At 35.6% G+C, this 26,856-nt stretch overlaps 1 protein-coding gene across 5 annotated transcripts in view; it reads right to left on the reverse strand.

The window, feature by feature from the left end:
• LOC123533706 (uncharacterized) overlaps positions 1–26,856 on the reverse strand; it is a 363,176-nt gene that overhangs the window by 314,172 nt on the left and 22,148 nt on the right. Inside the window, exon 1 of one of the 5 annotated variants that reach the window (XM_045315493.2) lies at positions 23,026–23,254. The exons of the other annotated variants lie outside the window; for them this stretch is intronic. The gene's annotated coding sequence lies outside the window, so the exon portion shown is untranslated. Of the gene's footprint in view, positions 1–23,025; positions 23,255–26,856 lie in introns of those variants that run through there. 5 annotated transcript variants of the gene reach the window in all.

Below are 26,856 nucleotides of genomic sequence, written 5' to 3' on the forward strand. Positions count from 1 at the left end.
ACCTTGACCTTTGATTGAGTGACCCCAAAATCAATAGGGGTCATCTACTCTGCATGTCCAATCATTCTATCAAGTTTGAAGGTTCTGGGACAAATGATTCTCAAGTTATTGATCAGAAACCATTTTCCATGTTCTGGTTCCTGTGACCTCGACCTTTGATGGAGTAACCCCAAAAATCAATAAGGATCATCTACTCTACATGTCCAATCATCCTATAAAATTTCAACATTATGGGTCAAGTGTTCTCAAGTAATTGTTCAGAAAGGGTTTTCCATGTTCAGGCCCCTGTGGCCTTGACTTTTGATCTAGTAACCCCAAAAATAAAAGGGGTCATCTACTTTGTAAGCCCTATCACCCTATGAAATTTAAAGGTTCGCTATGTCAAATGGTTCTCCAGTTATTGATCAAAAATGAAGTGTGACGGACAGATGACCCCTGTGACCTTGACCTTTAATAGTGACCCCAAAAACAATAGGGGTCATCTACTCTGTAATTCCAATCACCACATGAAGTTTGAAGGTTCTAGGTAAAAAATGATTCTCAAGTTACTGATCGGAAATTGATTTCCATGTTCTGGCTGCTATGACCTTGACCTTTAACAGAGTAACCCCAAAATCAATAGAGGTTATCTTCTCTGCATGTCCAATCATCCTATGAAGTTTCAACATTATGTGTCAAGTGGATCTCAGTATTGATCAGAAATGGTTTTCCATGTTCAGGCCCCTGTGACCTTGACCTTTGATGCAGTGACCCCAAAAACAATCGGGGTTGTCTACTACATAAGCCTTGCCATCCTATGAAGTTTGAAGGTTCTAGGTCAAATGGCCCTCCAGTTATTGATTGGAAATGAAGTGTGACGGAAAAACCAAAATTTTTTGGCTTGTGCACAGACAAGTAAGGCTTAAAAATCCACTTGTCCATATTTTCAACATAAAGTTCTCTATGAAACTGCCAGTAATTCTTTATTTTGGACAATTAGTTAAAGTAACAAAAGCAAACATTATGTTACATAATATAGTACATTACAGTAACTGTGACAAAAACTGTAAACATGTTTGAGGCTGGGAACATTTGACAGACCTTGCAAATCTGAATCTTTTTGTGCTTAAGATTTGACTATTGTCTCCCAGCTGTAGCACCTGTTTGTCCATAATTTTGCACAAAATATGATTACATTTCAGGTTCCACTGACCAAAATGAGCAAAGTGACTGAAAGTTTATTGATCACAATCTGGAAAATGATGCTAATTCTGGCACAAGCGTATGTTTTTTTCCAAATCTGCAGCTATCAAGAGGCCCTTTGCAGGATAAAACAAGGAGTTTCATATGTTAGATTATTTTCATCACCGCCATATACTTGACGCAACAGTGTTACTAACTTATATTCCCTTCCTGAAAATTTCTCCTTGTCCATGGGCAAACAGAATGCAAATACACATTTGTCTGCTGGCAAAAAATCCAGAGTCAGACAAGTTGCACATAGGAATTCCACACCCCTGTGAATACACTAAAAGTCTTACAAATTAATTTCAGATACACCAGTAAGGAAAACTATGTTTTGATACATAATTATCACTTTCTCCAGACATTGGTAGTGAGCGGGAAAAGGAATTCATAACATATACAAGTTGTCTTCTGGCCAATATGGATCTTCAAATGTTCGAACGCCAGCTTAGAATAATATTAATGCAATTTAGCCTCCATTTCAGACATTAACTGGGACTCTTTTTTTTTTTTTCAGAAAATGTAATCCTTGAAAAGTGCAAAGTTAATAAAAAAATGCAAAATTTTGATTCATATCATTTGAATGGTTCATTTAATGTTTTACAGTAAATATTCAAGTTACTTATATATTCCACTGGTTAGGTTCAAGGTTATACATTGTTAATATATTACTTCTTTCTTAGCACCTAAAAAAATTCTTTATAAACATACGTATACCATGTTTAATACATTAATACATTTTTTCGACCTTTTCTGTTGTGATTTTCTTGTGTTCTCTATCTCTGCTGAATTTCTGGTAATGTAAAATAAAGTCTTCACTTTTTTCTTTAGCTGTACAAGTGTCAAAACAAAGAAAAATATCTTGGCTCTTTGCTTGCGCCTGCATTTCTCAAAAAGCAAAATCTAATACTAAAATTTGATTTTTTTTCTCGCTCCTAACATATATATATATATATATATATAATTTTTTTTTAGAAAACTGATTTAACAACTTTTCTACTTTGTGTGGCCTAATAATAAATACATTAGTATACATTAGTATACAATCATCTACTATAACCACTCAAAGTACATTAACAAGTCAAAGCAGGAAAATTAAAAATATTTCCTAGGAGGTCAGGAACAAAGGTTACATCACTGTTTTGTTCATGCAGAATTCAAGTAGGAACTACCTATTTTAGATATAAATGAGCAGTTAATTACACTAAAGTGCTCAGTCTGAAAAGATAATGAAAGTATCATTTTCTGAAAAAGAGTTATTTGAATTGAAAATAAGAACTGTCCGTAAGACAGCATGCTCGACTTTTCTCAGTGCTTGATTCGGAATTAGAGCTTTGCCAGTAAAAACGTTATAAAACTTTAACCAAAAAATTCTAAGTTAAAAGGGGCATAACTTTGTCACAATTCAAACATAGTTATAGGGATTGTTTCTCCTGGTGTAGACTTTGATAGTAAATAACTATTTTAAGTCAAAAGCTTTGATAGTAACAGAGATCTTTGACTTTATCAAAAACTTAAACCGTAAAATGCTAAGTTAAAAAGGGGCATAACACTGTCAAAATTCAAATCACAGTTATGGGGATTGTTTCTCTTGGTGCAGACTTTGATAGGGCCATCCTTAAAAAATTGTTTGTTTGCGGTAACGCGACTGACTCGCGAAAATCGCCGCGACTCAAACAATTTTTTAACCCAAAACTCGGAATTTTCTTCTTTTTTTTTATCGGTGCCATGTTTTTATTCTTTCCTGTTTCGTTATTTCTTTTGGGTAACTATTTGTATTTGTATAAGTTTTCCCAGACAGTGTTCGTTGAGGTTCAACTACATGAATGATCGATATGACCGATAAGAAACAAAATGTGTGAATGTTACGCTTTCTGTATACCGCTAATTAACAAGTGACACAAATACGATAATAGGCTGCTCTTCTATGCATTGTTTATCAATTAACTTTTACACATTGATCAATAAATACCTTTGGCAATGACGGACATTATTGTACCAAATACAAACCGCGAGTTCTAAGCTCATGTGTCAGTCGGCGCGTGGCATGATTGACATCTGCCAGAAGCTGATTAATATACCAATCTCCGCCTACTGCAATACTTCCGCTTATGGCGGCGAACAGGTCTAGGAATACTAGGTCGTGAAAACCTGTGACATTTTAAAAGGATTTTATATTTTTTAAAATGAATGCTTTATGACAACACCATGATTACTTATTTGATATTCAGTATACTCATGTTCCTTTTAAACCATTCCTAACTGTAGTATGATATATATTTCCTTCTTATTTGCTGCACAAACTTCTCAAAGATTGCTGAATCACATGTGCAAACAATTTCCCAGCATGCAACAAAACAATGGAAACTGATCATGTACGTGACATTATGAATTTAATGTTCATGAACATTCATGAACTTATTCATTTATTGTAAAAGGTAAACCTAAGTTTTATGTTTAATGAATGAACAGTTCAGAAACTCACAATTTGGTTCAAGAACTGGTACTGAACTAGAAAAAGGTTTTGAATTTTAGTACTTTTAATGAACCTGTGTTCACGAACAATTTAGGTTCTTAGTCTAGCAGTATCTGTTCAGGAACTGGTAAAGTTCTATAAGTTCTTGAACTTTTGCAGTTTTTGAACCAATGTTCAAGAACCATCATTGTTCTAGAACCACATTCTAAGAACTGTTATGCTGGTTCAAGAACAGTTACTTAAGTTCTTCAGAAGTTCTTGAATGTTCAAGAATTTAATACTATTTCTAGAACATTTTTTACAGGGCATAACCCTGTAGTTCCTGAATCACAATTTCAATCATTATCTGAATTTCATTTTGAAGTTCATGAATTTCTTAAATTATTTAATGGATTTTCTGAAATGTTCATGAACTACATTTACAAGTTCATGAAATGAAAGTAATATTCTAGATCTTGAGAGTTTATAAATTTAAGTTTCCTTGTTGTTCATGAACTTTTTTCATAAATCATGAATTGTTACAAATTCATGAATAAATTCATGAAGTTCATGAAACTATTTCACAGGGGAAGTTTATGAGTGGAAACCATTTTCAGACTCAAGGTCAATGTGATGTGGACCTATGTATATGGTTGTACAACTACTTTTTAACTTTATAATAAGCTTCACGACCAATGAAAGATCAATATCTAGAAATTATAAAACAATCATTTATTCATGTGCATGGAGTGATGATAAAGTAAAACCCTCAAATAACAATAATATTCAATACAGTTTTCCCATTCTGCATTTCAAAGAGTACTTTGTCACTGAACAATATACTATAACTAGAAATTGCTTTTGTAAACAAGAGGGCCAAGATGGCCCTAGGTCGCTCACCTAAGAAACACACCATAACAGTGTAAAACATGTTTGACCTAGTGATTTCATGGAAACAAATATTCTGACCAATTTTCATTAAGACTGGACCAAAAAATTAGTCTCTTGTGATAAAACAAGCATTTTCTTAGATATGACCTAGTTTTTGACCCTAGATGACCCATGTTCAAACTCGACCTAGATTTTATCAAGGCAATCAGTCTGACCAAAATTCACGAAGATCAATTGAAAAATACAGCCTCTATCACATACACAAGTTTTTTCTTTGATTTGACCAAGTGACCTAGTTTTTGACCTCAGATGACCCATATTCAAATTCGACCTAGATTTCATTAAGGCAATCATCCTGACCAAATTTCATAAAAATCAATTGAAAAAAAACAGTCTCTATCGCATACACAAGATTTTTCTTTAATTTGACCTAGTGACCTAGTTTTTGACCTCAGATAACCCATATTCAAACTCAACCTAGATTTCAACAAGGCAATCACTCTGACCAAATTTCATGAAGATCAATTGAAAAATTCATCCTCTATTGCATACACAATGTTTTTCTTCGATTTGACCTAGTGACCTAGTTTTTGACCCGAGATGACCCATTTTCGAACTCGGCCTAGATTTTATCAAGGTAATCATTCTGGCTAAATTTCATGAAGATCAGTTGAAAAATACAGCCTCTATTGCATACACAAGGTTTTTCTTTGATTTGACCTAGTGACCTAGTTTTTGAACCCAGATGACCCATTTTCGAACTTGGTCTAAATTTCATCAAGGTAATCATTCTGACCAAAATTCATGAAGATCAATTGAAAAATACAGCCTCTATCGCATACACAAGGTTTTTCCTTGATTTGACCTAGTGACCTAGTTTTTGACCCCAGATGACTCATTTTCGAACTCGGCCTAGATTTCATCAAGGTTATCATTCTGACCAAGTTTCATGAAGATCAGTTGAAAAATACAGCCTCTATCGCATACACAAGCTAAATGTTGACAGACAGACGACAGACAGACGACAGACGACAGACAGACGACAGACGCCGGACATCGAGCGATCAGAAAAACTCACCTGAGCATTGCTCAGGTGAGCTAAAAAGTGCATGTCTCCCCCAATGCAAAGTGCTATAGGCAAGAAGTCAATAGGGGTCAGGAGCGGAAGTCAAAGAGACACTGATGGTTGGCTGCAATAGGGATCATCTACTTGGCATGTCCAGTCATCCCGCTAAGTTTCAACATTCTAGGTCAAGTGGTTCTCAAGTTATTTTCCGGAAATGATTTTACATGACCAGGCTCCTGTGACCTTGACCTTTAACAGACTGACCCAAAAATCAATAGGGGTCACCTACTCTGCAAGTTCAATCATCCTATGAAGTTTCAACATTCTGGGTCAAGTGGTTCTCAAGTTATTGATCGGAAAATGTTTTCCATGTTCAGGCTCCTGTGACCTTGACCTTTAACAGAGTGACCCCAAAATCGATAGGGGTCATCTACTCTGCATGTTCAATCATCCTATGAAGTTTCAACATTCTGGGTCAAGAGGTTCTCAAGCTATTGATCGGAAATGGTTATCAATGTTCAGGCCCCTGTGACCTTGGCGTTTAACGGAGTGACCCCAAAAACAAATAGGGGTCATTACTCTGCAGGAACAATCATCCTATGAAGTTTCAACACTCTGGGTCGAAAGGTTCTCAAGTTATTGATCGGAAACGGTTTACGATGTTCAGGCCCCTGTGACCTTGACCTTTAACAGAGTGACCCCAAAATCAATAGGGGTCATCTACTCTGCATGGCCAATCATCCTATGAAGTTTCATCATTCTGGGTCAAGTCGTTCTCCAGTTATTGATCGAAAATGGTATTCCATGTTCAGGCCCCTGTGACCTTGACCTTTGATGGAGTGACCCCAAAATCAATAGGGGTCATCTCCTTCATAAGCCCTACCAAACTATGAAGTTTGAAGGTTCTAGGTCAAATGGTTCTCCAGTTATTGCTCGGAAATGAAGTGTGACGTACGGACGGACGGACAGGGCAAAAACAAGATGGGGAGACATAATTATGTAACATCCAAAGCACCTTTTTTCAACAAGGAGTATATCTAACAAACACAGTCATATTCTTTTTTCTTTAATGTTTTCCTGGCTCTTATAAATGAGCCAAAGGTTACAAGTAATTGGTTGGTGAGAGCTAACTACACTATGCTGTTCAATTATATAACACAGTTTAGTTAACACTGTTACAGTGAGTAAAATAATGGTGGTTGCCTTTTATTTGTGGAAACCACAAACCACACAGTACCAAAGGTTTCTTTTTCGATGTATATCTACGAAAAGTTATTATAAAATATATAGATATTCTAACAGAGCCCAATTTATTTAAACATCTTGGCCCTCAGGTCGCTCACCTGAAAAACACACCATAACAGTGTAAACATGTGTGACCTAGTGATTTCATGAAAAAAAATATATTCTGACCAATTATCATTAAAGATGGAGCAAAAACCTTGAGTATAAACAAGTATTTTCTTTGATTTGACCTAGTGACCTAGTGTTTGACCCAAGATGATAATATTCGAACTTGACCTAGATTTCATCAAGGCTATCATTCTGACCAAATTTCATGAAGATCAATTGAAAAATGCAGCCTCTATCGCATACACAAGGTCTTTCTTTGATTTGACCTAGTGACCTAGTTTTTGATCCTAGACAACCCATATTCGAACTTGACCTAGATTTCATCAAGGCAACCATTCTGACTAAATTTCATGAAAATCTAGTGTAAAATGCAGCCCCTATTGCATACACAAGGTTTTGCCTTGATTTGACCTAGTTTTTGAATCCAGATGACCAATACTCGAACTTGACCTAGATTTCATCAAGGCAATCATTCTGACAAAATTTCATGAAGATCAGTTGAAAAATACAGCTTCTATCACATACCCGAAGTTTTTCTTTGATTTAACCTAGTGACCTACTTTTTGACCCCAGATGAAACATAATCAAACTCAATCTAGATTTCATCAAGGCAATCATTCTGACCAAATTGTATGAAGATCAATTGAAAAATACAGCCTCTATCACATACACAAGGTTTTTCTTTGATTTGACCTAGTGACCTACTTCTTGTCCCAAGATAACCCGTATTCGATTTTGACCTAGATTTCATCAAGACAATCATTCTGACTTAATTTCATGAAGATCAATTGAAAAATATAGCCTGTATCGCATACACAAAGTTTTTATTTGATTTGATCTAGTGACCTAGTTTTTGACCCGAAATGACCCATTTTCGAATTTGGCCTAGATTTCATCAAGCTTATCATTCTGACCAATATTCATGAAGATGAATTGAAAAATACAGCCTTTATGGCATACACAAGGATTTTCTTTGATTTGACCTAGTGACCTAGTTTTTGACCCCAGATGACCCATTTTCGAACTCGGCCTAGATTTCATGAAAGTAATCATTTTAACCAATATTCATGAAGTTTAATTGAAAAACACAGTTTCTATCGCATACACAAGGTTTTTATTCGATTTGACCTAGTGACTTAGTTTTTTGAACCCAGATTACCCATTTTCGAACTTGGCCTAAATTTCATCAAGGTAATCATTCTGACCAAAATTCATGAAGATCAATTGAACAAGAGGGCCAAGATGGCCCTAGGTCGCTCACCTAAGAAACACATCATAACAGTGTAAAACATGTTTGACCTAGTGATTTCATGGAAACAAATATTCTGACCAATTTTCATTAAGATTGGACCAAAAAATTGGTCTCTTGCGATAAAACAAGCATTTTCTTTAATATGACCTAGTTTCTGACCCTAGATGACCCATGTTCAAACTTGACCTAGATTTTATCAAGGCAACCATTCTGACCAAAATTCATGAAGATCAATTGAAAAATACAGCCTCTATCACATACACAAGTTTTTTCTTTAATTTGACCAAGTGACCTAGTTTTTGACCTCAGATGACCCATATTCAAATTCGACCTAGATTTCATTAAGGCAATCATCCTGACCAAATTTCATAAAAATCAATTGAAAAAAACAGTCTCTATCGCATACACAAGATTTTTCTTTAATTTGACCTAGTGACCTAGTTTTTGACCTCAGATAACCCATATTTAAACTCGGGCTAGATTTTATCAAGGCAATCTCTCTGACCAAATTTCATGAAGATCAATTAAAAAATACATCCTCTATTGCATACACAATGTTTTTCTTCGATTTGACCTAGTGACCTAGTTTTTGATCCCAGATGATCCATTTTCGAACTCGGCCTAGATTTTATCAAGGTAATCATTCTGGCTAAATTTCATGAAGATCAATTGAAAAATACAGCCTCTATTGCATACACAAGGTTTTTCTTTGATTTGAACTAGTGACCTAGTTTTTGACCCGAGATGACCCATTTTCGAACTCGGCCTAGATTTCATCAAGGTTATCATTCTGACCAATATTCATGAAGAATAACTGAAAAATACAGCCTCTATAGCATACACAAGGTTTTTCTTTGATTTGACCTAGTGACCTAGGTTTTGACCCGAGATGACCCATTTTCAAACTTGGCCTAGATTTCCTCAAGGCAATCATTCTGACCAATATTCATGAAGATCAATTGAAAAATACAGCCTCTATCACATACACAAGGTTTTTCTTTGATCTGACCCGAGATGACCCATTTTCAAACTCGGCCTAATTTTCATCAAGGCAATCATTCTGACCAATATTCATGTAGATCAATTGAAAAATACAGCCTCTATCGCATACACAAGGTTTTTCTTTGATTTGACCTAGTGACCTAGTTTTTGACCCGAGATGACCCATTTTCAAACTCGGCCTAGATTTCATCAAGGTTATCATTCTGACCAACATTCATGAAGATTAATTGAAAAATACAGCCTCTATCGCATACACAAGGTTTTTCTTTGATTTGACCTAGTGACCTAGTTTTTGACCCGAGATGACCCATTTTCGAACTCGGCCTAGATTTCATCAAGGTTATCATTCTGACCAATATTCATGAAGATTAATTAAAAAATACAGCCTCTATCGCATATACAAGCTAAATGACGACAGACGACGGACGACAGACGCCGGACATTGAGTGATCAGAAAAACTCACCTGAGCATTGCAAGCTAAATGTTGACAGACGACAGACAACAGATGACAGACGCCTGAAATGGGGAATCAGAAAAACTCACCTGAGCATTGCTCAGGTGAGCTAAAAATGAAACATTTTTTTCGGAGTTTATGCGAAATGAACAACAGAATAAGAGCAGCAAATCCATGAATCGCACTATAAGGGCCATAATTCTACAAAAAATAGCAACTGAAGAAAGTCCATTATTTATGGCCATCTTCACATCAAGGTCTTTCATCTGTAAAACTTTCAAGCATATCCTTTCAATAGAGTTTGAGGAGTTGAACACACAAGATTTTTCTCTGTATTATATATAGCAAAACTATCAAAGGGCCATAACTGTGGTAAAAATAGTCACAGCAAAAGCTCCTTCCTTTATTGACATTCTCACATCAAACTTGTTCATCCATGAAAGTTTAAAGCAAATCAGGCTAATAATGTGGGAGGAGCTGGACACACAAGATTTTGAGACGTACATATGGACAGCAGCAACACTATATAACCCAACCCCAAAATGTGGGCGCAAAAAAATGCGAAAACTAAAACATCCTTATGCTCATCTCCCTTTTATCAAATCATATTTCAGAAGAACAGTCATGTACTTATATAAGGGTCTCAATTTCCATTTACTTCTTAATAACAAAATCAAATGAATTTTTTTGTCTCTTATTACCTGTGAACAGTTTTTATTGTGTAATATTTTCCATTTCTTTGAAACCAGAAACAAATGCAGGTACACTTATTAATCATTACAACCTGTATAAATTCTGTGCAGCTTTGGTATTTCACATAAAACACCATCACTAAACACTATATTCTATTAACAAGATGGCCAAGATGGCCCTAGGTCACTCACCTGAGTAAGACACCATAACAGTGTAAACATGTTTTACCTAGTGATTTCATAAAGACAAACATTCTGACCAATTTTCATTACGACTGGTCCAAAAAAGATTTTTGAGTGTGAACAAGCATTTTCTTTGATTTGACCTAATTACCTAATTTTTTATCCCACATTACCCAGATTCGAAACTGTCCCAAATTTTATGAAAACAAACATTCTGACAAAGTTTTGGTAAGATTGGAGAAAAAAGTAGCCTCTAGAGAGTATACAAGCTTTTCCTTTGATTTGACCTAGTGACCTAGTTTTTGACCCAGATTTGAAATCATCCAAGACTTTATGATATCAAATATTCTGACCAAGTTTTATTAAGATAAAATCAACAAGAGCACCGCCTTGCTGGTGCTGACGCTCACCTGATTTTTTTTTTTTTATAATAGAAATATTGTCCTACCCATGATTTTCTAAGTCTAAATAAAAAGGGCCATCATTCTTGCAAAAAGCAGGATAGAGTTATTTTTCTTGACGTACAGCATCCACTTATGATGGTGAAAAACTGTTGCAAGTTTTAAAGTAATAGCTTTGATACTTTATGAGAAAAGCTGACTTAAACATAATACTCAACCAAGACAACTGATTTTCTAAGTCCAAAAGGGGTAATAATTATTGCAAAAAGCAGGATGGAGTTATGTTTCTTGATGTACAGGGTCAGCTTATGATGGTGAACAAGGTTGCAAGTTTCAAAGCAATAGCTTTGATAGTTTAAGAGAAAAAGTTGACCTAAACATAAAACTTAACCAAGAAATCTAATATTTTCTAAGTCCAAAATGGGCCATAAATCTTGCAAAAAGCAGGATGGAGTTATGTTTCTTGATGTACAGGGTCAGCTTATGATGGTGAACAAGGTTGCAAGTTTCAAAGCAATAGCTTTGATAGTTTAAGAGAAAAAGTTGACCTAAACATAAAACTTAACCAAGAAATCTAATATTTTCTAAGTCCAAAAGGGGCCATAAATCTTGCAAAAAGCAGGACAGAGTTATGTTTCTTGATGTACAGGGTCAGCTTATGATGGTGAACAAGTGTTGCAAGTTTCAAAGCAATAGCTTTGATAGTTTATGAGAAAAGTTGACCTAAACGTAAAACTTAACCAAGAAATCTGATATTTTCTAAGTACAAAATGGGCCATAAATCTTGCAAAAAGCAGGATGGAGTTATGTTTCTTGCTGTACAGGGTCAGCTTATGATGGTGAACAAGTGTTGCAAGTTTCAAAGCAATAACTTTGATAGTTTAGGAGAAAAGCTGACCTAAACATAAAACTTAACCAGGCAACGCCGACGCCGACACCGATCAAGTGATGACAATAACTCATCATTTTTTTTCAAAAAATCAGATGAGCTAAAAATGTACCCACTAGGGTATAAACAAGCTTGATCTTTGACTTTACCTGGTGACCTAGTTTTTGAACCCACATCACGACATGACCCAGATAAAAATTCATCCGATATTTCATGCAGACAAACATTCTGACCAAGTTTCATGCACATCAAATGAACAAGTGTTAACAAGCTTTTCCTTTGATTTGACCGGGTGACCTTGTTTTTGACCCCATATGACCCAGTTTCGAACTTGAGCTAGGAATCATCAAGATAAACATTCTAACCAAGTTTCATAAAGATAGGGTCATAAATGTGGCCTCAAGAGTGTTAACAAGCTTTTCCTTTGATTTGACAGGGTGACCTGGTGTTTAACCCCATATGACCCAGTTTTGAACATCCCCTAGAAATCATCAAGATAAACATTCTAACTATGTTCCATGAAGATAGGGTCAAAAATGTGGCCTCTAGGTTGTTAACATGCATTTCCTTTAATCTGACCTGATGACCTAGTTTTTGCTTTCACATGACCCAGTTTCGATCCAGTCCTACAGATCATCAAGATTATCATTCTGTGCAAGTTTGTATCAAATCAAAGCATAAATAAAACCTCTATATGGCTGAAAGGGCCAAAATAGAAAATTTTGCCCCTTTCAGGGGCAGTAACTCTAGAACCCACGATGGAATCTATCCGGTTTTTGAAAGGAATCAAGATCTTATTGTGGCTTAAGTTGTGTGTAAGTGTGGTTAAAATCAAATATAAAATGTCACTTCTATCGTGTTCACAAAGTAAAAATTAACAAATTTTGGCTCTTTCAGGGGTCAATCAGGGACCATAACTCCAGAACCTATAAATGGATCTGACAGATTCATCATGGAAACCAAGAGTAATTGTTGTGAAAGATATTTTACAAGTTCATATCAAATACAACCATAAATGAAGTCCCTATACGGCTGCAAAGGCCAAAATAGCCAATTTTTATGGAGCCATTACTCTGAAACCCATGATGGGATCTGGCCAGTTTCCGAAAGGAACTGAGATATTATGCCAGTATAAGTTGTGTGCAAGTTTATAGAAGTTGGTTGCAAAATGCGGTCTCTTATCATGTTCACAAGCCAAAAATAGCAAATTTTGGCCCTTTAAGGGGCCATAACTCTGGAACCCATGTCGGGATCTAGTCAGTTTTCAAAAGGAACCAAGATATTATGCCAATACAAATTGTGTGTAAGTTTGATTAAAATTGATTACAAAATGTTGTCTCTATTGTGTTCACAAGAAATTGTGGACAGATGACGGACAAAGCTCACCCTATCACTATGTGACAGGTGAGCTAAAAAATCTTTCACAAATATGTTACTTTTCAGCATATCAACAATAACATGTAAAGCCTGATAGTTTGTGGAATATGCACAATTTTTTTTCTGCCTCTTTGTAAAAACAAAATGCAATTTTGGACCGAGGTGAGGCAGAATATCAGCCCATTTTATAGAAGGTAAAAATAGACCTAAAATGATGGCAAGAGTTATGGGACCTACGTCATTTAGTTGGTATAACCATGGCAAAGAAGACCACACATGTCTTTAGTATTATTTAATTTTGATGCATAGTTACTGGGATACTATCTTGTTAACAATCGCAGAATATTATTGAAAAAAATAAAGTTTAAAGGAAAAATGACTATGCACAAGCATCAAAATGACAGAATTACTTATGGGACCTGAATGGCATTCAGTTAGTGTTACCATGGCAAAGAAATGTCTTAATTAGTTATGATGTGTAGTTACTGAGATACTAACTAGCTGAAAACAGCAAACAGAACATAGCTGAAACAAGAAATATCTTTAACAAGAGGGCCATGATGGCCCTATATTGCTCACCTGAGTACCATTGCTCTTAATGATAAGATCAAGTTTTGACATAGATCACATAGTCATACACATTAAATATCATCAAAATAAATATTTTCTTGTAAACAGTCCCTTTTGACCTATGGGTCAATATTAAAATAATGATATTATTAACATAAGTGTGTGTAATCACAAAATAATGCCAACCCCTCTGTTCAAATAAGACAGTCAGACTTATCAGCCATATACCTATTATTGATTATTGATTATCACTTATCAGTGTTATGTAAAGGAGGTTCTTTTGACTTCTGTTCTGTGTGGTAAAGGGTTAAGAGGCCATAACATTGGAACCCATGATGGGATCTGGCCAGTTTTCAAAAGGAATCGAGATATTATGCAAATACAAGTTGTGTGCAAGTTTGATTAAAGTTGATTGCAAAATGTTGTCTCTATCCTGTTCACAAGCCAAAAATAGCAAATTTTGACCCTTTAAGGGGCCATAACTCTTGAACCCATGATGGGATCTGGCCAGTTTTCAAAAGGAACCAAGATATTATGCCAATACAACTTGTGTGTAAGTTTGATTAAGGTTGATTGCAAAATGTGGTCTCTATTGTGTTCACAAGCCAAAAATAGTAAATTTTGACCCTTTAAGGGGCCATAACTCTGGAACCCAAGATGAGATCTGGCCAGTTTTCGAAAGGAACCGAGATTTTATGCCAATACAAGTTGTGTGCAAGTTTGATTAAAATTGATTGCAAACTGTGGTCTCTATTGTGTTCACAAGAAATTGCGAACGGACGACGGATGGACAACCGACGGACTACGGACGGACAACAGATGGACGGACAACAGACGATCACAAAAGGGCGATCACAAAAGCTCACCCTGTCACTAAGTGACAGGTGAGCTAAAAAGATATTAGACATTAGTGGGGATTTAACATATTGTAAATGTTGGATTGCAGTATAATAAAAAAAATGTATAACAAATTTATTCTTTCATACTATGCATGCTTTCTAGTAATGTCCCCTTTAACCATGTGAAGTTTCAATAAAGTCACTGTAACTGTTTTGAGTTTAAACACTTTGGTTTAAGCAAAGGAAAGTGGCCTTTTTAATATCTGAGCCGTGCCATGAGAAAACCAACATAGTGGGTATGCGACCAGCATGGATCCAGACCAGCCTGCGCATCTGCGCAGTCTGGTCAGGCTCCATGCTGTTCGCTTTCAAATCCTACCCTTACAGAAGCAAGCCTCTGTGGCGTACATGCTGCGTATTTGCTGTGTATATGCCGCGAACACAGTAGTACGCCAGAGGAGTACATTTTACATACACCGCATGCCGCGTACATGCCGCGTACTATTTCGAGGAGTACACAGCATGTACGCAGGAGGTCACTAGTACACTTCAAGTACGCAGCACAGACTCTGAAAATTTAAGGAGTACACTGCATGTACGCAGGAGGGACTTGTACAAGAAAATAGTACACTGCATGTACACCGCAGATACTTTGAAATTTGTGCAGTACACTTCATATATGCGGGAAAGACTTGTACAATTTCTTTTGGCATTTATACTTAGTTTTTTTTTTATAAGTTAAAGTCTGAAGTAAACTTCATATATGCGGGAGGGACTTGTTCATTTTCTTTTGGTGTTTATACTTTGAATTTTTTTAGGTAAAAGTCTGAAGTACACTTCATGCAGGAAGGATTTGTACATTTTTTTTTTTTGGAAGCAAGAACTTGATTTCCGTGTAACTTTTATCTTAATAGCATAGAATAGTTCAGATTACCGTATTCTGAACAATGAAATTTGCCATTTACTATTTGCAATGTTCATTTGTGAAGCTTACATCTTAGTGATTTCTGAGCTGCACCTTGCATGCAGTGTAAAAATATTCTTTTTCATTTTGAATTAATCCTGGAGCTTTCTAACTTGGATAATTGAAAAGCCTTATTTGAACTTCGTTGCATTACATTTTGTAATACATGAAATAATTACCAAGATAATGCCTCAACAGTGCCCGAATCAGAAGAATTAATAGCTCTCACTGTTATTTGAATACTCTTAAGCAAAACACCATTCTATCATGTTTTATAAAGGCTTTAATGCTCATTATGTTAACTCATTAAGGTCTCACCAAATTAAAAAGTTGTTCATCAGATTTGCCGCTCGTATATTTTCAGAACGTTTTTGGCTAATTGCGCTCGCCCCATTGGAAAAAATCAATCCAAAATTTTTTGGTGCGCTACTTTTTATGGACGTAAAAGTGTATAAATGCTTATATAATTCCAGTCCTAGATTTTCTCAGATGGATTTTAATCAAAATAAATACATACTACGCACACATCGTCTATAATAAATCATAACACTTATATTTAGTTGCATTAAAGTTGTTTCCCCTTGATGCAGTTACGCCATTTTCTTCAAATGTTTACCAAATTACATGCTACAAAAATTGATTTATTTCATTGAAAAGTGGATGAAGAAAAGCATACTAATTTATTTGATAACATCAATCTACATTATTTTGGTAAGGGTAAATACTTATCGATGCATGTCACTTATCTTTTTTCTGTTTTTTTCTGTCCAAATGATCAGCATTTGCATACGAAAGTTGGTGGGGTAAGGAATTTACATTATCACAGCAGTTTCGCCACAAGAGTACACAGCATGTATGCAGCAGGAGTACACAGCATGTACGCCGCAGGACTCGGGCCAGGAGTACACAGCATGTACGCCACAGGAGTACACAGCATGTACGCCGCAGGAGTACACAGCATGTACGCCGCAGGAGTACACAGCATGTACGCCGCAGGGGTAGTACACCGCAGGCTCATTTGCATGTGAAAAGTATATGTGCCACGTACATGCTGTGTACTATTTCCCGCATACTAAATTCCTCCAGCGTACATCCTGTGTACTATGTAGTCCACAGCATGTACGCAGCAAGTAGTACGCGGCAGAGCTCATTTGCATGTCAAAAGTGTACTACAAACGTACTATTGGTGTATGTGCGGTGTATATCTTGCGTACTATTGATTTCAGTACACATCATGTACGCATCATATACGCTGTATGTACACAGCAAGAGTACGCAGCAGGCCTTTTTCTTCTGTAAGGGCTATTGGAATTGGAGAAACTATTAGTGAACAGCATGGATCCTGACCAGACTGCGCGGATGCGCAGGCTGGTCTGGATCCATGCTGGTCGCATACCCACTATGTTGGTTTTCCCATGGCATGGCTCATCTGATTTCATGTTGTTACTTGCACATCATTTACATAAGAAATGCATTACTTGACAAAAACATGATGCTTTACAAGGAGTTAGTCTGAATATTCCTGTGCAATTTCAAATTTATACTAACTGGTAGATATACCAGCAAATAGACAGTATTTTGTGATTTAAAGTCGTATCAAACACTTGCATTTATTCTGTTAGTTTAATCAAGCCATATGAAATCTGCAAGTACATTACAGGGTTTACGGAGAGGTTTAACCGAGCTCACCACGACTGTCAACTACAGTGTACAATAGTTACGCAAATTTGAAGTTCCAAGATTAGTCTCCTAATCAAAGTACTGAGAGGACTGATGGGGGCAGTGCTTTGCAGTTTAAAGACTTGATGTAACCCATTCATGCCAGGGAAGTGCATGCAGGCATTATGTAATGCACTTCTTTGTGGCAAGAAATGGAGTGGTCACAACTTTTACAGTGCACAACAATAAAATTTATTAACTTTGTGTTCAATACACTTCTATATTTTGTTCAAAAGGTAAAAATAAAAAAATCTAGTCATGTTCAATAGCAGCTGTTCATCGACAAACAAAAACCTTTCATTGCCAGGTTTGATAAAATGAAAAAGATAAAGCTATAGTACAATGTATTTCAATTTCTTCAATAGGTCTGTTTGCACTCTATGTCCTGACATCATGTGTTCTTGACAGTCTAACAAGAACAGGCAAATTTTGTAACACTTTATGAAAGTTTGGAAAGAAAGTCAAATTATTCCACCATGTGAAAGTTTATTGGAACAGGATTTCCTTGAACTGACATTGAAAAAAAAACTAGACTATGTTTTCTAATGTGTACAATACTTATCAATTAAAAAAGTCAGGAACGTTTTTTGTTACAAATAAGCATCATTTTAATAAGAAGTCGTCATAAGTTAACACACAAACACCTGTAAAAACTATTTTTATAGATCTACCTTTTTCCATTCCAACTATTGCTAAAATTCAGTAACTGTTTTCTTAAAAACATACATGACATATTCAAGATGATATTATTATTCATATTGTTTGTTATGTTTGTTGATCTAAATAACATTGTCTGTTTTAATTTTAGGTTATTTAATATACATCTATATTTCAAACTATCAATATCATAATATAAGAAATACATTAAACACTATGAAAACCGTGATTCCTCATATCAATGAACCTACCGAACTGGCGAATACAGTTAGGTTCGAGTAAATTAGAATACGAAACGCTCGTGGAAAAAGAACAAGATTTCTGGTGGTTCTGCCTTCGAATATCACCATCAGAAACCATTTGCACCCTCAGATAGATGAAATACATTAAACTGGTAACATAAGTGTACATCTGCAGGGATAATTACCAAGAAAATGAGGCCAAAATATAACGGGCACCTGCGGCAAGTCATCATCGCGGAATGGCGGATTACCTCCCATAGCAAAAATTACTCGGTCTGAAAAATGATAAAATACGTATATATACGCACAATTGTAACAGTATTTAGCGCACTCTTTACGTTAAACGATAATTTTCCTGCAGATAAATACCAGTTTGATCAGCGTATATGGCGTTTTTGATAGAAAAATCTGGGAATGAATTTTTCTTCGGTCTTTTTTCAAGAATTTCCCGAACATTATATGTTAAACACATCATATACCTAATGTTCTGATCTTTAGACTAAAGAATCGGGGGCATGTTCAGTTTGGGAAATGCCATATTTTTCCAGAAAAAGCGCGTTTCTGTTGGCCCTATAGTGAGGTCGGATTTCTGGAAAAAGTAAAAAAATATCGCCCCTGATTTGGTTGCTATTGAAATTACTGCATGCCCGCAAGATTCTGATGCCATAACTTTTGACAACATTTCCATGGATACAAACCTTCCCTAGATGACATGTATATTCAGGATGCTCTCTCCAATTCACAGTGCATAACCATATCGACGGACTCTTTGCGAAATCTGCTATATCGGCGGTTTCTTCGCGTCGGCACCGGCTATTCTTTGCTATAAACAGTGCCCAGGTTGGTATGGGAGGCGAAAATCGAGCTGCCATCCATGATCATAGGTATGCTGCTCAAAAATAAGTAGAGCACGGAACATAAGAATGTCTTTTCTATGTTTTGTAGTGTTTACTTTTTAATTATCAGCGATTTTGCTCGCAAACTCGATGAAATTTGTTGATGGTGTACTGACATGGAACACTAGCCCTACTTTTTCCAGTCTTTAACCAGTTTTTGCTTTGATATCATACATACCAAGCGCACTATTTGTATTCATTTATTAATATTCTTCCAAATAATAAAGACAATAGGCCGAAATGTAAATGGAATTTTTCAAAACCCCTTACTTTCGGTTTTGTCGGGGCACCGGCGGTCTCTCTGCATACTGTATTTTTTATTTTTTTTGGCTGCACAGGCAGGCTCTCTGCATTACGCACAGAGAGGCTCTATGCTAATGACTATCCGGAAACATTACAACTTAATTAATTTGGTGTGTATATCTGACTTTTTATAACTGCCAACCTGCAAAGAATCGCCGGTGCCGACGCAAGAAACTGCCGATAAAGCATATTTCGCAAAGAGTCCGCCGATATGGATATGCATCGTGCAATTGTGTATTAAATTTTAGTAACTATTTGAAATTCAATTCATTTTTATGCAACATGTGTGGACAAGACATTTTGATTAACGATTTACAGCTGATTTCGAGATCAAAATATATAATTATATAATATACAATCACGAATAAGGACGGTCCGACCGGATAAATAAATATGCCTTTAAGCTTTAAAATGTTCTTAATAGTTGGTGTAAAACAGAAGTAATCTGTTCATAGCTGATTTTACGAATTCAAACAATGAGAGAAAAAATCTACTGCCGATTATTAGATTAGATAATATGATAATTATAAAAGATCAAACTGTCAAATTAATCCTCGCCCCCCTCCTCCCTTGAACCAAATAAGCCATAAATTCAAGCTGATGAATAAGTAATGAATTTTTTCTTCCTATTCTATTTCAAGTAAAACACTGTTTTCTATTTTATTTTTTTTTTTTTTATATAGTATTATTTTTTTATAAATAACATATCTCTTGAAAATATTTTCTTAGACATGCGAAAAGTATTTCATTTCAGCACTGTATTTTCTGAATTACTATTTTAGAAATAACACCTGCACGGAAAAGATATTATCGGGATCTATAGGATGTTGCCGCATATGTATAGATTCGCCTACTGATAAACGGGACTGATCGCCGCAAACTGATAAAGTTTCTCCATAATACACATCCACAACGGTGCCGAGACACGGCAATGAAAAAATCAATAATCTATCGGCTTATCAGTGGCGTTACTTACTTACTTACTTAGCTGCTATTTTCACGCAGAATCAAGAACACATTTTTTTTAGCGTATTGAAACTAGTTACTGGATTTCAGAATAGGTCACATGATCAAAACATGTGTTGGTCTCAGAATCCATCACATGATCAAATCAAGCATCTTTATTATGTCTCCCCCAGGAAACATATTGTTTTCGCCCTGTCCGTCCGTCCGTCTGTCCGTCCGTACGTCACACTTTATTTCCGAGCAATAACTGGAGAACCATTTGACCTAGAACCTTCAAACTTCATAGGGTTGTAGGGCTGCTGGGGTAGACGACCCCTATTGTTTTTGGGGTCACTCCGTCAAAGGTCAAGGTCACAGGGGCCTGAACATTGAAAACCATTTCCGATCAATAACTAGAGAACCACTTGACCCAGAATGTTGAAACTTCATATTATGATTGGTCATGAAGAGTAGATGACCCCTATTGATTTTGGGGTCACTTCGTCAAAGGTCAAGGTCACAGAGGCCTGAACATTGAAAACCATTTCCGATCAATAACTAGAGAACCACTTGACCCAGAATGTTGAAACTTCATAGGATGATTGGTCATAAAGAGTAGATGACCCCTATTGATTTTGGGGTCACTCCATCAAAGGTCAAGGTCACAGGGGCCAGAACATGGAAAACCATTTCCAATCAATAACTAGAGAACCACTTGACCCAGAATTTTGAAACTTCATAGGATGATTGTACATGCAAAGTAGATGACCCCTATCGATTTTGGGGTCACTCCATTAAAGGTCAAGATCACAGGGGCCTGAACATTGAAATCCATTTCCGGTCAGTAACTTGAGAACCACTTGACCCAGAATGTTGAAACTTAATAGGATGATTGGTCATGCGCAGTAGATGACCCCTAACGATTTTGGGGTCACTCTGTGAAAGTCAAGGTCACAGGGGCCTGAACATTGAAAACCATTTCCGGTCAGTAACTTGAGAACCACTTGACCCAGAATGATGAAACTTCATAGGATGATTGGTCATGCAGGGTAGATGACCCCTAACGATTTTAGGGTCACTCTGTTAAAGGTCAAGGCCACAGGGGCCTGAACATGGAAACCCATTTCCAATCAATAACTTGAGAACCTCTCGACCTAGCATGTTGAAACTTCATAGAATGGTTGTTCATGCAGAGTAAATGACCCCTATTGTTTTTGGGGTCACTCCGTTAAAGGTCAAGGTCACAGGGGCCTGAACATTGATAACCAGTTCCGATCAATAACTTGAGAACCGCTTGACCCGGAATGTTGAAACTTCATAGGATGATTGAACATGCAGAGTAGATGACCTCTATTGATTTTGGGGTCATTCTATTAAAAGTCAAGGTCACAGTGGCCTATTCATGTAAAATCATTTTTTGGAAATAACTTGAGAACCACTTGACCTACAATGTTGAAACTTAATAGGATGATTGGACATGCAGAGTAGATGACCCCTATTTATTTTGAGGTCACTTGATCAAAGGTCAAGGTCACAGGAGCCTGAACAGTGACTTGAGAACCACTAGGCCAAGAGTGTCGAAATTTAGCGGGATGACTGGACATGCCAAGTAGATGATCCCTATTGCAGCCAACCATCAGTGTCTCTTTGACTTTCGCTCCTGACCCCTATTGACTTCTTGCCTATAGGACTTTGCATTGGGGGAGACATGCGCTTTTTTACAAAAGCATTTTCTAGTTATTCTTACGCTTAAGTAGATCTATTGTAATTTATATTTACCATGCAGTTTAGTTTTCTTCAGATACTGTTGTTAATATAAAATGTGTAGATCTATTTAATCATATATGGATCAAAAATTTAATTGCAAAATGCAATGTTAAAGTTATATTTGGCAAATACTTTGGAACTTGTTTTCTTTGTGTTGTCAGGTTGGTCATAAGCTCGACAAGAAAATTGAAAGACGGTTTGTTAAATCTGGGGACACTGCCCCAAAAACCAATCATCATTCAGGTAAAACTCCAATATTACCTGTATAAATACCTCCGAGATGTCATTAGAGACAGTTCCTATTGTATCTATGTAATACTCTGTTGAGATGTTAAAGGAAGCTTTTGTGAAACAGTATCATTCACTTCAGCCAATTATAAGTATACCTGCATTCATTTCTGTCCTATCCTGCTGTTTTTATTGGTTGAAGAATTATAAATTGACAACTTTTATTGGTTCTTTAATTAGCTCAAAAGTTGACTTAGACAGCTATACGCCAAAACAAAACAAAATTGAAAAAAAAGACAAATACAAAAAAAAATTCACCAAAATGTAAGCAAAAGTTGTGAGGTGTGTGAAGTTTTATTCAGCTGTAATGTGTAGTTACTGAGATACTCATTTGCTGGCAACTGAGAACAAAATTTTGCAGAAAAAAGTACAAGAATCATAATTTCATGAAAATGAAAGCAAGAGCTACGTAACCTATCTCCTTCATTTAGCAGAAAGGTATATATGAAATTTTTTGACTTGTAATTTAATTCACTCAGAGGTAACTCAAACTTGAGAACTGATAACAAGATGCCTGCACATGATGCCGGCCCTGATGCCAAAAATCTAATATCAGCAAATAATGACGATACACTATATATTTTAAATGACTTACTCTAATTAAAAGTCACATCTGACCATATTCCAGATTCTAAAGTCTTGCTAAACAAAACGTAACAGTCTAGACTGTACTGCAATCCGAGAACCATGAAACGAAGAATTTTCTACTTCTCATCTTCTGCTATAACTAACTAACCATGTGTGTTGGCTTTTATGTTATAACTTATTTAAATTATTCATAACACTAAAGCATAGCTTTTATAATCTTACATTTAGTAAACAGAAACTATTATGAAAAATTTAATTGAAGGTTGCAATAACTTCCGTGTATTCTTCTACATATAAAACTGAATTTAAAGCCCTGTTCCATGGCCATTTAATTTCTATTGTGTGCATGCAACCCATGGTTACAATAGGTAACAGTTAACGACCACGCACCACACTTTAGCACGCATATTTATATAAAACAGACTCTGTTTGACAGGCGTCACTGTTCATAGTCAGGATTTTCATGCTTTTCAGTGAAAATTTAAGGTTAAAAGGTAGGACTGGAGCAGGTCTTTAAGTAATTCAGAGCAATAACTCAAGTGTGACTGGAGTATCCATGCATCCAGCTGGTTATCAAACATATCTGAGAAATTATGCCAGTATAGTAGTGGCAACTTGACCACGATGGTTGACCTTAGGCTGATTATTCATATCGATTATTTCATTATAGAAATCAAGGGTGCTTAGGGTAGCCGTGTATATTTATACGGAATTAGTTTGTATACATTGCAGTATCAAGGTATATGTACTTACATTTGATCAGTTAAAACTTTCCAGTACACTAATTTATATTTACATAAATTTATATTTCCTTTTTCTCGTGCAGCTCGTGTTTTACGTACACTCCTTTTCAATAATAGGTTGTGCCTCATTATGTATTATAATGCGAAGGTCAACCATCGGGGTCAAGTTGCGTCCACTATAAACATTTTGACAAAGTTTTGTGTACATTGGATAACAACGATTCTGACAAAGTTTGGTGTACATTGGATAACAACAACTCGAGTGACACTTTCAATTTTCACATTTCTGAGTAAATGAAGATCAAGCCATAATTCCACAGTCAAACATGAGAGCAGACATAGTTTTTGCAATTTTGAGTAATAAAACCTATTATTGATCAATAATACTATAGGTCAATGTCTTCTCCAGATACTGACCTGAAACCATAATTATGGTCTTCATCTACTATTCGCGCATGGTATTTGTAACGATAACATGTTTATGTTATTACTGGGAAAAGGGGAATCGGGTAGTGAAACCATTATCCGTGACAAAATAGTTGTACTTTTTTACAGAGAGTTTTATCAAGTAACAGATGTTACAATCAATCTGTTTTGTAACATATTTCAGTTCCTTTCAAGATAAGTTACTAAAATCAAAGAAAAAGATATAAAATATCAACTTAGAAAAATGATGGTAAAAAATGCATTTTTGAAACACGCTGAAATTGTTACAAAATGCATTTTATGATCGTCACCTATGCTCAATACATATTAAAATGCTAAAAAATATTCACTAAACTTAAGGTATTAGACACATAATAGAGTACCTCCTTTTTGAAGAATACTCAATGGGGATAATAAGCCAGCTACTCGCTAGGTGGCGATGGTAAAATAAGGGGTAAACAATGCTGACCCAGATTCTTATCTCAAATGGATTCTTAGTGGACATCAAAATATTTTGGATGGAAAGTTATACAATTACAGAGAGAATTAATAAAAAGAAGGGCATCAAAGGCAGAAAGGAAGATTTGTTAACAAGGTATATTTTTATTTTGTTATAATTGAATAATTCTCAGACAAATAGTATTAATCCATTTAAACCTTGAGAAACCAGTACACAGAAGCAAATTATTATATCTTATATTAAATACACGTAGGCCATGGTGTGCATTGCAAGTTTTATTGGTGCTATCTTTATTGCATCTCATTATTTGTAGATTTAGTGTTGCTTATATAAAGCAATAATACTGGAGAGTAGCCCTTTGGTTAACATTTTACAGGTTAATGATTTATGCTAGCACTATATCTTGTTTGAGGAATTTATGGTGTCTTTCTTTTTCTTACTTTCAGACTTGAAGCATATGACAGAAATCAAGATTTCCGGAATGAACCTATTCTCCTACCAGAACCTCAGGATTCAGACTGGTCCACTGAAGGGTTTCATCAACTGCAAGCAGACCATAGGATCCACTTCCCTAAATTGGGAAGCAATATGAAAAAAACAGCAATTTAGAAATTTGAAAAGCATACAGAATATAGTGTCAACAACTGCGGTTTATTTACATGTAGAGAAAGTCCATATCTGGCTGCAACACCCAGACAATAGTTGAGGTGAAATGTCCATATGCTGGGAAAGAGGCAATTATCCAACCTTGAAATTTTTTTCCATACTTGGATTATAGGGACGAAAAAATGGAGCTAAAGAACTTCAAACTACTATTATCAGATACAGTGACAGATGTATATATATATTGCTTCTTCGTTGTGTATACATTCAAGGATATGTTTGTACAAAAAGTTGAACTAGATCATGAGTACTGTAACACACCATTTTACCAAAGCTAGAACTGTTCTACAAAATGTATCTGTGGAAATATATAGCTGAACATTTGTGAAATAACATTGATGATGATTAATGTAGACATTTGCAGTACAATATGATATTCAGTCTATGAAATGCTATTATGCATTTGATAAATAATTGTTTGTAGTTGAATTAAATATATAACAGTCCAGCATCAATAGTTCATATTTCTTGGTATTTCTGCACAAAACAATAATAGTTATGCAAGTTTACCAAAAATACAGTTACCGAAATTAGCTATGTTGAAGTACACAAATGTAATCCTTGATTAAGTTTTGTTTTGGCAAGTTCAAGATCTTAATATTTTGAAACAATATCGTGTTTACTGGGTTGCCACAGTCTTGTCTTTTTCCCAGGATCTGCTATTTTTACCGCTACTCTCCATAAATCCTTTAAATGTTGTTCTTTTGGAAAATGAATTCCTCCATAACCCTTACATAGTGGTACACAACAATACTGAACCATAATCAAATTCTTATTAGTTTCATCTATGAACTACTCAAAAATCCTTTAAATAAATGTATTTAAGTACTTATTTGACTATTTTCTAAAGTTTTATTTTGTTCTGGGTCAAATACCAAGGAAATTGCAAATCAATTAGTGTTTAGGGTCAAATACCTAGGAAATTACAAATAAATTAGTGTTTATTATGCAGAATCTCGACTACATTCTATAGTAAATCTAAGGTCAGACAAGATAATGTTTACCCTTTATTTCACCAGCGCCCTCTGTGGAGATAACCAGAGGTAACTCTGTTCTTATTATCCCCATTACTACCATAAACCTACTTTGACTGCAATTTTCAGGGGGGCGTAGGTTCAAGCCCCACTAGGACCAAAATTTTTTTTTCCTTATTTTTCTTTTTTTCTAGTAAGTTTTTACTTCTTTCAAGACTTATTATTGATGTACAGTACAAAAGTGGAAAATTTTCATTTGATAAGCGATTTCTTGCTGTTCAAAGTGAATTTACCTCTGAAACAGAAGGGGTAGAGTTAGACATCTTTAAAAATACAGAGTTACATGTGGTAAAAGTTCTCTATTTTGCCTTCACTCTTTAGATTATATACTGTGGAAGAAATGTAGGTAGGTTTTACTTCTGCCCCAAGGTTATTTTTGAATGAAGTGAGCAAAATTCAAAACAGACCCACAGGATTCGACCTTAATTTTTCAGTGTTGGAGTTAGAATTCTGTCTCATTAAATCCATTTACTTGAGGCACCCTAGAATAAATGTTATTGACATTTTATTTT

This window comes from Mercenaria mercenaria, chromosome 12 (assembly GCF_021730395.1).
Source record: "Mercenaria mercenaria strain notata chromosome 12, MADL_Memer_1, whole genome shotgun sequence".
In the NCBI taxonomy this organism is placed as follows: domain Eukaryota; kingdom Metazoa; phylum Mollusca; class Bivalvia; order Venerida; family Veneridae; genus Mercenaria; species Mercenaria mercenaria.